Genomic DNA, 16,531 nt, shown 5'->3' on the forward strand with positions numbered 1-16,531 from the left:
AGAGAGAGAGAGAGAGAGAGAAAAGAAAAAGGAGAAAAAAAAAAAAGGTCATTCCTGGGAAGAGCATATGTATACTAACAAGCACCACACAAGGTAGGTCATGCACAATGAAAACACAATCTTTGTTTTACACTCGGTTATAAGACAGTTAAGACAAATGCCACAAACAAATGAAAAGTTTTTTTTTCAAAGAGCACAAATGACAACTGGAAAATAGCAGCCTCTGAGACAGACAGAACCTGTAAYCAGCCAGTACTTACATTTGGTTCACAAACCTGAACGATGCACAGCAGCACATCCAATAGGCTGAAACAGTACAAGGGGATTCCCCTCTCTTCTCCCTAGGCAAGGAAGCTAAATTAATATTAGTCTCATTCAAAAACCAGAAGAAGAATTTTGTAAAGTCCAGCTGTCTCCACCTTTCCACTTGGAGGCAAAATGGCCCTCAACTGTTTAATGATGTTGCCATGGAAGCAACTGCCCCAGCAGATTTTAGGATCTCTGTTACTGAACATTTTCAATAACCGACAACACCGATGGAGGGAATGGTTTTACTCCCCCACTTCAAGATGGGAAAATTTTTCAAGAAGACACCTACCCCATTTCCTTTTCCTCAGTGCTCCAGTTCTCTCAAACATCTAGTCCAACATCCTTGTTAGAAACTCATTAGCTATGCACAGCTTTTGTGGTATATTCACTTTATATTTGCACAAAAAGATAGTATTTCAATAACAGCTGTGATAATAATGACTTTGCATTCTATAACTGTGTGCCAAGGTACAACTTCAGCCCTGGAAATTGGAGACATTACTGCTCTTTACTTCTCTCAGGGAACTCTTTGGTGTCCCAATTATATGTTTTTAAGCATGGGAAAAAAGGAAAGGTGTGCTTGGCTGTGAAACTCAGCACACAAGCACTCTTTTTTGCTGCATTAAAATGTTTTGTAAAGCACTACTGGATACAGTTGGCAGCTAGTGGGGAGTCATAATACATTGTTTTGTGTAATCAGTACTACAAGCAGCCAATGCTTCCATCTTGTTTGCGGGGACCAGTGGGGACTAGTTTTAGGTGCTTCCTTCTCCCTTCTTTCCATCCTCCTCCCCCATTTTTCAAACACATATTTGCAAAGAAAAGAAACATACTAAGAAAGATACTATGAGACATACTATGAAACATAGAAAAGAAAACATACTAAGACTGGGCTCTAAGTGCTATAAGAATCATCATTCTAATCTATCATTCTAATAAAAAGAATCTATCAATCTATCACTCTCTCTCGGCACCACCGGTGGCTCCTGCAGCCGTGGCAGTATGTGGCGCTGCACGCTCCCAAGTTGGGGCTCACTAGAGTGTCAGCCCAGCCAGGTCAACAGTGAGTGCGATTGGAGCTCTTTGGGTTATCTTTAAAGGCTCAGATCAGCTATCTAAACTACTTGTTGTGAAAGGGGGGTGTTAACACTTTCAGACAAAACTAACTTTTCAGAAGATGGACTGGATATAAGGGTACTGGAAAAATATAAAGATGAGCGCTCCAATTTTAGTTAATGCTAATATGAGTATTTTCTGACTTTTTTTTTTTTTTTTTAACTTCCCACTTACATCATCTTAATATACCAAATATAGTAAATATACTGAAAATTCAATTGGGGAAGTAAAAAAAAAAAAGTGGGACAATACAAAGAGCATAAAATAGTTTTATTTAACCTAATATTCTGGGTAAACTTCACAGCAATACGTGACTCAAGTATTACTAAAGCAGTGAAGTTACAGAAGGAACTCAAGAGTAACACAAGATTAACACAAAAGTTAAAAAGCAGATACAAACTCAAATGCTAAGATGAGATATCCAAGTAATGTTAAAGGTAGAAAAAGACATTCCAGTATGTAGTGAGAACACCTGCAGAAGATCTGGCGAGGAGTCAGCAACTGGCAGAGTACATGATAGCAGCCCCAGCATGTGAAACTACACACTGACCAAATTCCTGTCAGGGCCAGGCATGCATGTTCTGTTTTGTCTACAATGTCTAGCTGCTTCCTGGGCAGCAGCTACCCAAGGTTAGCACAGCTCAGATAAGGAAATAGTTCTAGTAGATTGAAGGGGCCCTTAGGATAGAATGAGTCAAGTCCCACCTGGGCATCTCACCCATTTGTCTGACCCGTGCCTCCAGCAGCCTCCCATTGGCAACTCCTCCTCACAGTTCCCAGGGCTCCCCATACAGTCTGTAGTGTAAGCCCTTCATTAAATCTATCCTGTTTAACCCCTTATGAACCTTGAGTGTCTCTCTCCGCCAGTATCCAACCCTCTCTTGCCCGCCTTGCAGTCACACAGTAAAATGGCAAGATCAAGTTTTTAAAGATGTTGCCTTCCAAAAGTCACAGGGGAAGGAAGGAGAAAGCCCCCCCCTGCACACACTGAATACCTATGTTGTTCCATCCTAGCACCAAAAGAAAAAAACTAAAGCTCCATCAGTTCCCCTGCTTAGCTGTTTCCCAACCTTATATCCCACTAAGAATTTGATTTACTGAAATAAATGAGGACTGAAGGCAAAATAACTAAAACAGGATTCTAGTGCAGACTTCTAATAAAAGTTGATAGCTTGCTGTTTTGTCATGTGTTCACATTCATCGTGTGCTCTTTTGTGTTGCCTCAGGGAACTAAATGCGCTACCTCATTGAGCCAATCAAGTCAAACAGGTCATAGGAGCAATCGGCCGTTTCTCTCTCTCCAGAGGTTTCCAGAGCTCATAATCAGTGCTACTCATAGCCTTCCAAACCTGGAACTGACACTGCAGAAAAACACCTGTAGCTTCTTGCTAAAGCACCATGGATAATAAAGACAAGGGAAAAAGCCGTTCTCCTGGATCCATACAAGACTCAGGTACCACATAGTACTATATTCTTACTGACAAACCTGCCTGACAGATGGAAAGTGTGCCAGCCCTCCCTTATCCACCCTGCCCCATTTGCCTTTCACAGGACTTCAGTGCTATTCTAAAGCAGAGCTCTAAAAGTCAGGGCAAATTCATAATAGCATCTGAATTAAAGTTGCATCATTCCCAACTCTCCCTTTAGAACTCTAAGTCAGTCACCAAAGGATCTTAAAAAGAAATCCTTGGTACTGTTGCCTACATTAGCTCATACCTGTAAAGTAGTGCCTGGAGATCTGAACTAAACCCCAGGTTAGATGTAGCCACTAATCCTGCTTTTATCTTTTCATCAGTAGAGGAAAAGCCTTTTGGTGCTCTTCTCACTGCACTCTTCCCTCCTCATCCACCTATCTAAAGCATTCTTAAAATTGCTGTAACACCAAGTGATAGCCTAATCACCAACTAAATCATGCCACACTATCATGCAGATTCTGCAGAGCCCAGTCACTTCCTCCCCCCACTACTGAACTAATTCTACATGAACAAAGATGCTCACTTTCTACTGAATCCTATACCAGATCAGACTTTCACTTGACCTTCCACTTCAGAGGAAGAACATTTTTTAAATCATTTTTGAAACTAACACGGTGACATGTGATTTATATAAACACTACCCATCGCAACAGGCTGCAAGCTCACTACTATTTGAGATGAAGATTCAAGGGGCTATAATCAATTCTTTTGTACAAATGACAGCTACACAGGAATCAACAATCTGTCATTGAATACTAGGAATTACAATGGGCAGAAGGGAGGAAAAAGCAGAAATAAAAATCAGAGTGCAGTTATGTTGCTCTCTTTAAATCTATAGACATCTGCATCTTGAATCCTGCCTGCAGTTCCAGAGTCTCCATGATAATAAGGCGGTATTAACAGAAACAGCTAGATGCCTTGCTGCAGGAAGGACCAGAGGCTAGGAATTTGCATGGTTTTAGCAGTGCTACACACCTGAATCAATGCTAGGCTGAGCCCCTGCAACTAGCCTGAGACAGACCTGTGGCACCAGCCAGGTGTTTTGTGGAATAGGAAAAGAGAGGGACTGACTTCAAAGTAGGATCTTAATGGAACTGAAGGAAAGGCAGGAGGAACCAGTTTTGACATTTTTAACACTAAAGCTGCTTTTCCATGTTTTCACCCCACATGGACCTATTCCATCCAAAGTCCCCTTAAGGCAATGGACAAAGAAAAGGGGAGCTGGAGAGGATGTGCATCAGAGCTGAATCCCAGCATTTCTTACTCATCTCCTCTCATATAGTTACCTCCTGAGGAAACCTCCCCCCCTTTACAACCTATGTAGAATAAAGCAACAAGGAGACAGCATGGACTAGTAAAAGGACTGAGTCAAGTACCAGATTAGCATGGGAACCGTAGGCTYATTGTGAACTGCGCAGGCTAACAAGCCCAGATGTAGGAATAAGTCATGAGCTCAGGGCATTTCTTTGTAATGCGTCTATTGCTGTAATGGATCGACTAGTCATACACCCTTATTGTTGGGTATATCGGTATTGAGGGTTTCTCTTCAAGTTTTCCATATCATCTGATATTCCCAGGGAAATCTGTAGCCCACCCTTTTGCACAGCAGGCACAGGAAAGTTTTAGTGAACTAAATCATTATGCTATTTTCTATACTCACAGGAAGGTAGTGTCAAGCACCACAGGGGCTCCCGTATTCACCCGTAACTCCATAGAGGGAGGTGATGGAAGTCCCATGTGTGACATCTCCTGCTTGTGAGCAGGCCAATACATGTATCCTGGAGACTCAGTCAGCCATTTCAAGCCTACTTCCTAAGTTTTGTGGCCTGTTTTTTATTGCTCCCATGCTGCAGGCATGAAAGCTGTACCCCTTCCCTCACTTCTGCCTATGGTCAGCACAGCTCAGAGATACTAACAGTCTGAATGCAGTTTAAAAGCCTGCACATACTTCAGCTGTGCCCTAGGTTCCTGATGGAGTCACAGCATTCCCTGGCAAGTCTCACTTCCATATCTGAACAGCTGCTGATTTGTCTGAAGTCAGTGTCCCTCCTTCCCAAATGCCTGCAATTTGTAGGCTTTATGTCTTCATTGATGGCCTGGCCCACTCCTTCAGCGGCAAGCATACAGGGTTTAAAGACATTTTTGTAAAACTTTTTCACCCTGAAATTCAAGTATCTGAGATTAGGGAGTAGTGCTGCTGTGTTACTGCTCCAGAACATTCTCTGCAAGTTTTGTGTATGTTTCTGGGCAAAGGCTGGAGGAAGCTGTCAGAAGGGGAGTTGTTCTACAGCATGCCACATAACTAATCTCAGTTCCTGGAGAAGGAACACAAAGCTCTTCGGTGGGAGATAGTTCTGGGAGACTAGCTGTCCCAGGAAGGGGGCTCAGATCTTCCTTGTCCTCCCTTTCCTAGGGAGCTCAGATCATTCCCTTGGTGCTGTTCCCATGTTACTCTCTCTCAYCCCCTCCTCTCCCAGCCTGCAAGAACTGTGCGTGGTAGGTATGCCATTCCTTTAATTCCCTGAAGGGCAGCTGTGAGTATTCACCACTGCCACACCTTCTCTGCCTGTGCAGGAGGGCAGCAGGATGTCCCCAGGGAGCATGKGGACAGTTAGAAGTTCTTGAGTACTATATGAAAAGTGTAAGTGGACCAAAAAGCCAAGGTCTCAAACTATAAGGAAAGGAAAGATTTGCTCCTGAACAACTGCTCATAGGGCCTCAAGGAAATGCACCCAGTTCTAAACACCCTGGGAGCTCTGTATGGGCTGCAGATTAGAGATATGGAAAGCATCACTCTTCCCCCCACCCCCAGCCCCAAAGAGAAAGATCATCTTCTCAGCCTGGCTCAGTAGCAGGGAATTTTAGTATCTATCCCAGATTGTGKAACTCATCAAGAATTAGTGAAAATTAAACTAACAAAATGGAGTATTTGCTGTATTACTACTCAGTAGAACCCCATGAACATCTCCCTTTGATGGCAAACTTGAACAGTTTTGACAAACTTTCCCATAAAAAGTCTGCTTTGATACTTCTGTCATTCAAAATCTAGCTCCACATATGGCCATCACTTCCCTCCAAATCTAGATTGTAGAATTAAAATATCCTTTGTCTGCCAGCACAGAAACACTGTAGCTTCAAAGTAGAAAATGTCATTTCAGAATTCATTATAACAGAGACAGTGACAATTCCTGATCTTGCAAACATGTTTGCCATGAGAACTGGCTGTACTAGTTTAGGGTTGTTCGAATCAGCCCTCCTCCCCCCCCCCAACCCCCAAAAAATTTTTGAACTACATGAAGTGCTAATCCCCCTTCAGCTGCTATCCCACCCTATTCCAATTTTCTCTCTGGATCAAGATCACAGCCTAGAACAGAGCATTAGTAGCCACAGTAAACTCTCAGCGTGCTCCAGACAGCTGTTCTACTTCTGGCTTCCCTTCTAGAGCCACATCCTGGTCCAAAGAAGAAACACTAAAATTAAGAGGAAGCTGTAAGGTATGGTTGCCTATATTAGTTCATACCTGTAATGTGCTGCTTGGGGACTAGGAAGCTATCACCTAAAGCACTTTCTATAACTGACAGCAGACCAAACAGTCAAGTGTTATCAGATGACACCAATAACATCTTTACAACACACATCACCAAAAATTCTTCAGATTCTAAAAAACAGGAAGTGTTTTTGTCTTTCCCCCAGCTTTTTTTTGTTTGTTTGTAAATGATGCATCCATGCTACATATTGTACAGTGGGGTTATGCATACCATAGTACTACCAAACCTTCTCAGCAAAGCTCAGGACTCTACACAGAGCTGTTATCACTTCAAGAGTTGCCCCCTTCACAGGCTACTATCTGCAAAACATGCAGTAAAACAGCTTCCTGAAATCCATTTATTTTTTCTTTAATCTTGCTGTGCTGCTACTACAGGAAGACCTGTTGTAACACCACAGGCAGAAATATTAGCTCCTTGGTTTGGACATCTTGTGACACAGCTCTAAAGCACCATGGCTGGCTTGCAGAAGATAAACTGTTATACAGAATTTTGTTTTGCAAGAGTAATTTACTTTAAATTGCTGAAAACTCAAACTTTAAAACACACARATATCTTCTATGAATATGAAAGTAATGTATAACTTCAAATTAAAATTTGATTTAATGCAAAAAGATCTGTTTTTTTTTAACTAATTTCCACCTGGTAACAAAACTCTATCATTATATCCAAAACTATGGTTAATGTATATGTACAGTACAACATGGAAAAAAGTTTCTGTGAATGCCCTCATGTTTTCTCTATTGCGTGACAAACACCACACTTAAAGCAGTGGCTACTAGAGCTCCGTGCAGGACAAAGAAAAAGAAGCTGAAGGTTACCTAATTGCCTTCTTTTTCCATCTACTAGGCCAAAAAAAAAAAACCAAAAACATAGCTTTCAGATAAACATAAAGACTCTGAACACAATTTTTCTTCAAAACAACTCGACTTAAAATTATTTAGAATTGTCTGTGTTTAGTGAGCACAGGCATATATAGTTCACCATCCAGATATTCTGCCTGACACAGACCTGGTTATTAATTTATCCACTGCAAGTGTTTAAATCATCTAGCAGAAGGAATCCAGAGAAACCCAAGGTAAATTCTTAAGTGCTATGGATGAAATTCATATCCTATGACAAGAGCAGTGCTATTTTCACTTCATAACAATTTAAGTGATGTATAAGCTTCATGTCTTGTCCTCATCTTCCCCAGAAGAGATTCCATCATTAAAGATAAGCTCTCACTACCGGACAGCTAAACCATCTAGCAAAATTACTGGCACAACACAGAAAATTGTAGCAGAGGTGGTATGGTTATACAGTTTTCTGAAGTTTGGAGCAAATTAAAAACAGGGKTTTTTTTCCTAATGCAGAAATGCCTTCTGCAATCATAAAGTGTTATCTAATTCATATACTGTATTTTTTCCAGTTGTGTCCTTTAAACTGCATTTAGAAACCTAGCTAGCGCTCAGATTCTCACCTTTCTGGTATTGTATGGGAATTTGGCAGTCAAATAGTTTTCCATTATGCTCCCAAATACATAGATACAGCCAGGTCTGTTCACAAGTACTCACTGATGACAGAACACAGCCTCCTTTAAAGACAGCCTTTCTGATCCCAGTTTCTTCCCACTGGACTTCCTTCAGGTGTTGAAAAGACCTGTAAAAGGCCAGGTATTCCCAGAGGTATGGAGCAATCTTGACTCTCACAGATGCATGCAGGTGGTGCACACAAACATGCAGGCAAAGAAGCATTAAGAGCACTTTTTGTCCTACCTACTCCAGTGCACAGAGAAGGTTTAGTGTTTCTTTGTGCCTTCGCCAAATATTGGAGGCAGCTTGACTAGTACTCCTTAAAACCAGACTACAGAAGTGTGAAGTTTACACAGTGCCTTACAGTGCACTCTTCATTCTTCCCTTCTGGCTGTTGCCAACTGCCAGCAGGAATGAACCATGAAAAGCCATGTCAAAAATAGAAGTTATAAACTTCATATTTAAGTCATGTTCTTTATGTTATGCTTCAAAGATCTGCATTCCAGCATTTGTCTCCATGCACCCTGATCACCTATCCTGTGTAACAGCAGCTGTTTGTTAGTGCGATGATTAGCTAGACAGAACTCAAACCGATGCAAAGAAAGATGCATCCACACTTAAGAATGAGCTACTCTTAATTTCAGTGAAGAAGCCGTAGTGCAACAAAAGAGAACATCCTGGCAAAGGTGCTGTCAACAGCCTGGTGGCACACATGCTTAAGATGACACAGGTGAAGGAAAGTACTGACAGAGGTGCTGCAGCAYCTCTGAACAGCTGAGGTCTCCCTCCATCTAGATGCCAAGGCTGGCATACACAGCACACATAACAGCATGTATTTTTTCCAAAGAGGTAGCATTTTGACAGATTCCTACTTAGCTGTCATGGATTAAGCACTGCCCACAGCTACAGGTATCAGAAGGGAGACAATCTAGAAACCACTGCTTATAGTGTTGAAGCCTTTGGCTCTTCTCTCAACTAACTGGTAATTTGCATTCACGTCAATTAACACTTGATGGAAGTTATGCCATCTTCTCAGGCTCCCAAAAGGCTTTTATTGCAAGACTTGTTTTAACCCAAATGCAAGTAGCAGTAATGGGGAGGGGGGAGGGTAGAACTGTCCACATGACTCCCTCACTGTGTTGCTTGGTCACAGCCATCACAAACATCACTACCCATCACAAAAGTCACATTAGTTTAAATCTCAATTCCTGAATCCATGGAATTATGAAAGCATACCCACATTAACTAGAAAGTAAAACAAAAAAAAAACCAACAAAAAACCTTTCTAATCCTTGCGATTTCAGGGAGGAATTGGGAAGGAGAAAAAAAAACAAAAAAAACAAAAAAAACACACACACCACACACACAAGAGCCTTAGCCTCAGATTCCAAAAGGAAAGTGAAGAAACCCGAACTGGGCAACTTTGAATGTCTTCTTTGAGCTTGACATGATTATTTTTATGCTCAAGAGTAGACATATTGTTACAAGGAAATTTAAGGACGAATAACATAGGCATTTCCAAACAAGAATAGCCAAGTTGTTTTTGTTTCTAAACATAAGGTGGCAGCATAGGGATACTAGTGTCTGAAGCCTATTAGCAGCATCTTTGAAAAAGCTGAACAGCTCTGTTGCAGGAACAAGAGGGTGACCCAACCAGCTCTCTCTGAAGTTTAGAAATTATTGGAAGTCTAAGGCCTACACAGAAGAATAGCTTTGAGCATAATTCTTTCATCTGTACCGCTCAACTATGACTGCTCTCAAAAGCCATCATAAGCTACCACCTTCCTAGAGGAAGGGCACACAATCCCTGTCATTTTCTGTCCTGCCACAGCAAAATGGGAAAGCGTGCAGCATCAGCTTTCCAGGCATTGCAATCAGATAGCTGCCTTTCGAGTCCAGATGAACAGATGGCATGGATTAGAGTGACTTTACCTCTCCTCTGCTTAGAGTTACAATAGTCCATGCTAGAAAAGACATAAAAGCAACCCTCCACCAAAAACAAACACACACACACAAACAAACAGGAAGACATTTCTTTACACCTAGCATTCCCACTTCAAAAAATGAAGCATGTTCCCTGCTTCTGAATGCTTGGCTCTTTCAGACAGAAAAGCTTATAAACCTCAACTTGCAAGAATATCGTGAGTTTTGATATTTCTAACGGAATTTATATGCATTTACACCTTGCCAAATTGTATTTAAGCAAGAGAACATTCTGTATTAGATCAAGAAAGATAATAGCAAAATCTGTAGCTAAGAGGAGGAGACATTTGGTTCTGAATATCTCTAACTTTACTCATTTTGGGAAGAACTAATTTTGTGACCAGCCCTCTCTCCTCTAAAGCTGATTTCTGCTTTAGAACTATTTTATAAACCTGTTCACCTTCTCTGATGATTAAGGCCAAAACCTTCACTGTGCTGAAGAACTTCAGTTATCACAGTTTGATTATCTAAATGACTTTGATGCAGGACTGACACGTGTGCAATGGGGAAATAAATGACGATGACAACTCTCTGAATCATCCCCATCACCAGTACCTGGCAGAGGGGTTCCCAACTATTGCACCAAGGGCAATTCAGTTACCAGCCCCAGGGGCACAGGTCACAGGCAGAGCAGGGTTCCCAGGAAAAAAAGTATCTCGGGGCCAAGAAACTCAGCGAGACCATTCGAACAACGATACCTTCAATGATAACAACTGGAGCTGGCAACCCCAGCGCTGTGAAAGAGAGGAAAGCCTCTGGTAAGAAAGCATTAGCCTGATGACAGAGAATGATTCTGGGGCAGATCCTCCCTGGGAAGCAAAAGCTTTGTCACAGAGGATACCACGGGAGGACAGGGATGCTGTCACAAGGGAGAGAGGTAAGCTACAGTGATGTGCAATCTGATTTCAGCAATATGACTACCTAGGATTATGACTTGTCAGCCAAGTGCAGAAGAGAGGAACAGAAGGAGTTTGGGGAGATTTTTTTGGAAGTGCTAGGGAAGAAATATTAGTCTTCACTTGTGTGGATATCAAGGACACAGGGGAAAAAAGGTAGGGGAGAGTTTTTGGTGACAAAGCTTAGACTAAAATACAAAATTGAAGGCAAAGGTCTCCCTGACAGTTTTATTTTAAGTGTTCTCACTACCACACAAAGGACCAGACACACTGAGTGACCATGCACGCTTAAAAAAAAAAAGTGCAAGGAAGAGGGATTCCAAATCACTAGGAACTACAGAGACATTTAAAATAGAAGGAACCTATAGAGGAGGCATGGCCTTCATCATAAGCCACATGCAATCAGTCTGCTGACATTTACAAAACAAACAAAAAAACACCACACACAAGAGTTTAACCTAAGAATTACAGAAAAGCCAACAAGTGTGAAAAAGGGCATAGTCTGGGGTGACGCATACTGTAGAAGTAAAGATATAAAATCTTTGTATTCCTAAGTAAAGCCTAGGGTAGCAGTCATCAAAATGCAAGAACAGCTCAACATTCTTGCAAGAGCAGCAAAACCCCAATATCTACTACAATGGCTCCCAGCTTCAAAAAGGGATTTAAACTTTATTTTATGTAAAGAGAAACTAATGGGGCAGCTAGAAAAATAATATTATTTTCAAGTTGCAGGGAGAACATTTAAAGACATTGTATCAGAGACCATATATTATCACCTATTAGGACAGGTTAAGAAGAGATCCAAAATAATTATTCTGATGGGAGGAATTAAGATATCCCTCAAAAAATGGAAGTTATGCTCAGAGGCAGAAAACAGAAGTGGCCACAAACTTTCACTTTAAAGCACAATACCACAGGCCAGAAAAATAGTTTGAGGAAAACAATTTGCAGACAGCATGAAAACTGATGAGTATTTTCTCAGCCATGTGAGGAACTGGAAGACTATTAAAGAGTTTGTAAGGCCAACTGATGGTCAAAACGTAAGGAGGCTACTGAAAGTGGATTTTTGCACCCATTTTACTTCAGGCAAATTTGGGAAAGTTCCTGTGCCAAAAAGCTTACTTCACAGGAGCTGCATCACAGAATATTTCAAACTGAAGTGTCTGTGGGAAAGATTACAGAAGGGATTAAGCCAGCAAAATGAATAGCAACCGGTCATGAGACCATATGGTAACCGCAAGTGTAATAGCTGTGRTGTTCCACCTCAGTACAGGGGACTGGAAGGTAGCATACATAACACTAGTTTTAAAAAGGTTTCAGAAAGCTTCAAGCTTATAAATCCTTAACTCATTCCAGGCCCACTGACAGAAGCTATTCCGAAGGTTAAAATTAGTGAGTACATGAATAAATAGTAAGTGCAGAGAAAGAGCTAGCACAGTTTTTGTAAAGGGWATTCATGCCTGAAAAATCTTTTAGAATTATTTGGAAGAATCAGTGAGCATACCGACACAAGAGATTCAGTTGATATACTGTATTTGGATTTCCAGAAGTTGTTCAGTACAGATGCTCAGCAAAGTCTCTTAATCTATGCTGCATGGGACAAGAGGAAAGGTTGTGCCACAGAAAAGCAATTAGTTAACAGATGGAAAGAACTGGGATAAATGGTTAGCTTTCACAATCAGGAGAAATCACCCACAGACTCATGCAGGGATCTCTGCTGAGCCCTGAGAAACTTACTGTATTTACAGTGGATTTGGAAAAGTCAGGCGAATAGCAAGGTGACAAAGAATTCTGACAAAATTATGTTCTGAGTGGTTAAAAAAAAAAAAACACTGTAAAGTTGCTGCAGGGGCTAACAATATTATGGGAACAGATAATAAAGCTGCAGATTAAATTCAGTGTGGATAATGTATGTAACAAACACGCAGGCACAGGGATGGGGGGATAACGATCCAAATTACACATTGCATGATGGTCCCTGAGAAGCCTGTTACCACCCAAAATAGATCTTGACATAATAATGGGTTTAAAAGGTAAGTTCCTTGATCAAAAGCCAAATAGAATGTTTGGAAGTACTTGGAAAAGAATAGAGAACATAGAAGGAAAAAAAAAAAAGCACACAATTACACGACTATTAATCCAAATTGTTGCTTCTTCATCCTGAATATAGTATGTAGTGCAGGCCTCTACCTCTCAGAAACCAGAGCAGAACTACACAAGGTAGAGAAAAGGATGATACGAGGTACAGAACACCCGCTGTACAAAACAGACTCTGCTTCTTCAGTCAGAAAGAGAGGAAGCAGGGGAAGGAGTGATGGAGGTCYGTAGGGGTTATAGAGATGGCATTGTTTGCTGTCTTCCAACAAAAGACTTAAGAGGCATCAAACGAAATTAGGAGGTAAAACTGGTTAATCTAGCAATTGTGTTCAACTGGTTAAGCCAAAATTTGCTTTTCTGCTGAATGCTGTGGATGCTAAAACTTTCTAGAGGTTCAGAAATCACCCAGACAAAGTCACAGATGAAATCTGCAAAGACGCCGGCTCTGGCTAATTATAATTGTTAGTCACAGATCACAGTCACTGGAAACTGGGAGAATATTCCAGGACTACATAATCATCCTGGTCATATATTCTTCCCTAAGCATCCACTACTACCTCTGACAGTGTTCCAGAGACTGGACTTCTTTTGCTCTAGTATGGTAATTTTCCTAACAAGCATCAACAATATTTGCCTACTTAATAACTACTGTATTTTAATGTAGACAAACAAACAAACACCCCACGCACCACACCACACACATTGTATGTTCATTTCATGGCCCTAGAGAGCCCTGGCATACTACAACCAAAGTTACAACTCCTCAGGCAGCCTGGTTTTGCCCACAAAAGGTACTTCTCTTCCAGGCAATTGATCAGGAAATGAGAGATGTGTAGACTGTTTCTGCCATTAAATTCAATGCCTATAATAGTTGCTTCCCAGTGCATTTAAATATATCTTATAATCTTCAAATTTATTTATGTAAACAGGAGTTAAGAAGCACCGCTGAGACCCTTAATCACTAGAACCTTCCGTTCAAAATGCTGCTGCAGTAGATTTTCCTCAACTTTATGTCAGATTGCCAACTACATACAAAGATCTTTCCAGCCCAGTTCTCAGATTAATTAAGTAAAAACCTCTTAGATTGTTGTCTAAGAACCACTGTTAATGTTCTGTTCTAGGAAAGTTTTTAAACAAGACTTACTCATTGAGGGTCTGTTCCTTCATTTCTGTATGCTCCAGTGTATTTTCAGGTATTCCAAAGACTAACGTAGTCAGAACTGTTAAAAGCGGAAATAATCAAAATTAAACTCATTCAGTCCAGTGCCTTTGCTTTCCAGGATTTAGTCACGCCTTTTTCACTGCCATTTAGGCTTTACAAGTATTTTGAGGTATTCCCTGAGGCTGCCAGGACTAGAATTGCTAAACATGCGGCCAGGAAACACGGGAGCGMAATTCCAGTTCACTCTCTCGGCCCATAGGATACCACGTGCCTGAATACACCAGGCAGGTCGGTGACTCAGTACACAACCAGGCACGGTCACCTGAGGGCTATCCAGAGCTGTGTGCGCAAGGCAGTGCAGCAATTCAGATAGACTCAGTTTCATCGCTGATGATGTAACATGTTTTCAAGGGATTCTGAAGCCATCCCCTGAACTTACCAGACTGAAGAATAGCCACTGTCAGATAACGAATAATGCTCTGTCTGGTTAAGTTTTAAATTTTCCAGTTGCATCTTCACAAGAGGCTTAAAGTCTCCACTACCCTTTAAAGATCAGACCAAGCTTTTCTCTCCCTATGTCTCTAACTCTGATGTTGGCAACTCCATTTTTAATAATCAGCAGTTTGTTACAGGGGAATCCAGCTATCACAGTAGCCAGAGCAGAACAGAAATCAGGTCAAACTACTCAGGTCAGTCCTAGGGAGAGCACTGGATACAGAACTTAACCATTGATTGGCAGTGTTATTGTGTATCAATCATTTGTGGGCAGAGATTAAAAAAGTAGTATGAAAAGCCTACAAGTCAAGAAGATAAACCTATATATTCCAGGAGGGAGAGAGGGGGGGAAGTCTGAGAAGCACGTTTTAATAATGCATTTTATAATTAAGGAAGTTAAATGTGCATATTCAGACTATTACTCTGTAACCATCCTTCATTTTCATTACAGCCATGCCAATGAATGATCAGAAATTGGAGCCCACAATGTATACACATCAGCCTCTGTTATTAAAAAAAAAAAAAAAAGAGAGAGCGAGCGAGCTTCATTGATCAAGTCAAGACCATAAATCATTAAAGTCTATGAGTGAGGCTTGGATTTTTAAACATAAAGCCATTATTTTCACTATAGCAGAACAGATAACCATTGAAAAAGTTGTTCTTCAGCTACAGATCAGATTTCATTCGAGTGCCTCAGAGCACTTTAAAGGATATAGCCTTTCTTCTAGGTGTCATTAGCACTTACTAAGGCTACCTTCAAAAAATGCATGCATTTAAATACATGGGAGGTTTAGTTCAAGGACCACACATCTAAACCCTCTCCATACATATATTACCTCCACTCTAATTCTCAAGAGTTCTAAGAGTGTACTAGACCACAAATAGAAAAATATTGAAAGAAACAGCCACTCATACCAAAAAAAAAAAAAAAAAAAAAACAACAGCCGACAAATACAGCCCTACTGCCCTTGTAAACAGCTTGCTTTACCAGAGGCCAAAAGCATTCCTCACGAGCCAACCACTCCAGCCCAGCCTCAGCCAAACTCAGCAGTGGTGAAGGTGTGCCAGGAGGCAGCTGAGACCCCTCCATCTTCTGAGGGTCCCTGGCGACCAGCTCAGGCTGCAAAGTTATGCTTCTCAGGGTTACTGGAGGTCTTCTTCAGGCCCACAGAACCAACCTCCCATAGTCCAAACATCAGTGAAAACCCCAGAAGAAAGGCARGCCCACGATCACATACCTCTTTGCTCCAAAGCCTCTGTTTACATAGGGATGTCTGTTCTTCTTGGTAAGTGTGGTCTCTTCAGCCAGCCAGAGCCCGTGGCCTATTTAGCAAGAGCAATTCACAGTAACAACAGAAGTAGTATTAACACTTGCGTTCCACCAGTTTTCTATGGATTCTTTAGTAGCATTTCCAGAATATTGCAGCAGAGCACAATGCGACAGGCCACACGGTATATGACAGGAGAGCCCGAGTTCTTTAGTTTGCCAGAGTTTTTATCCCCTTACATCTACAGCGAAAATGAAGAATCAGTTTTCCTCCTAGAAATGTTCTGAGGCAGGCAGTGTAATTAAAGCACACCACAGCCACCCAGCAAGCACTGCCCACGTCCCAGGYGAAGAGCAGCTCGCGGAAAGCTCTGCAGACAAGGCGCTGGCCGCCTCGGCGCTCCCCAGGCCAGGCGGCACCCACCACTTCCGAGGCGCGCAGATAAAGCCGCTCAGCCCCCGCCGAAGGGGCCGCGCCAGCCCCGGCAACGAGGACTGCCGCGACACGAGCGCTCCGGCAGCCTTTGGGCGCCCGGCGCTCAGGGGTGGAGCGGCGGCGGAACGACCCGGGCCCGGGCCTGCCGCGGCGCCGGCGGAGCAGGTGCGGCGCCGGTGTGGAGCCACCAGCCGAGCCCGAGCCCGAGCCCGAGCCCGAGCCCGAGCCCGAGCCCG

At 42.0% G+C, this 16,531-nt stretch overlaps 1 long non-coding RNA gene across 4 annotated transcripts; it reads right to left on the reverse strand.

Annotated features, from left to right (window-relative positions):
• Positions 1 to 260: 260 nt before the first annotated feature.
• Positions 261 to 16,519, reverse strand: LOC112964840. Of its 4 annotated transcripts, none has more exons than XR_003253098.1 (4): positions 15,831 to 16,519; positions 14,080 to 14,155; positions 8,002 to 8,086; positions 261 to 354 (listed from the first exon to the last, which is right to left on the reverse strand). It is a non-coding gene; the product is annotated as an uncharacterized LOC112964840 (long non-coding RNA). The 4 variants fall into 4 exon arrangements; XR_003253097.1 differs by having other exon boundaries at positions 261 to 341; positions 15,831 to 16,518; XR_003253096.1 differs by lacking the exon at positions 8,002 to 8,086 and having other exon boundaries at positions 15,831 to 16,498.
• Between the last annotated feature and the right edge of the window lie 12 nt (positions 16,520 to 16,531).

Source organism: Apteryx rowi, unplaced genomic scaffold, assembly GCF_003343035.1.
Source record: "Apteryx rowi isolate R43461 unplaced genomic scaffold, aptRow1 scaffold_2, whole genome shotgun sequence".
Lineage (NCBI taxonomy): Eukaryota > Metazoa > Chordata > Aves > Apterygiformes > Apterygidae > Apteryx > Apteryx rowi.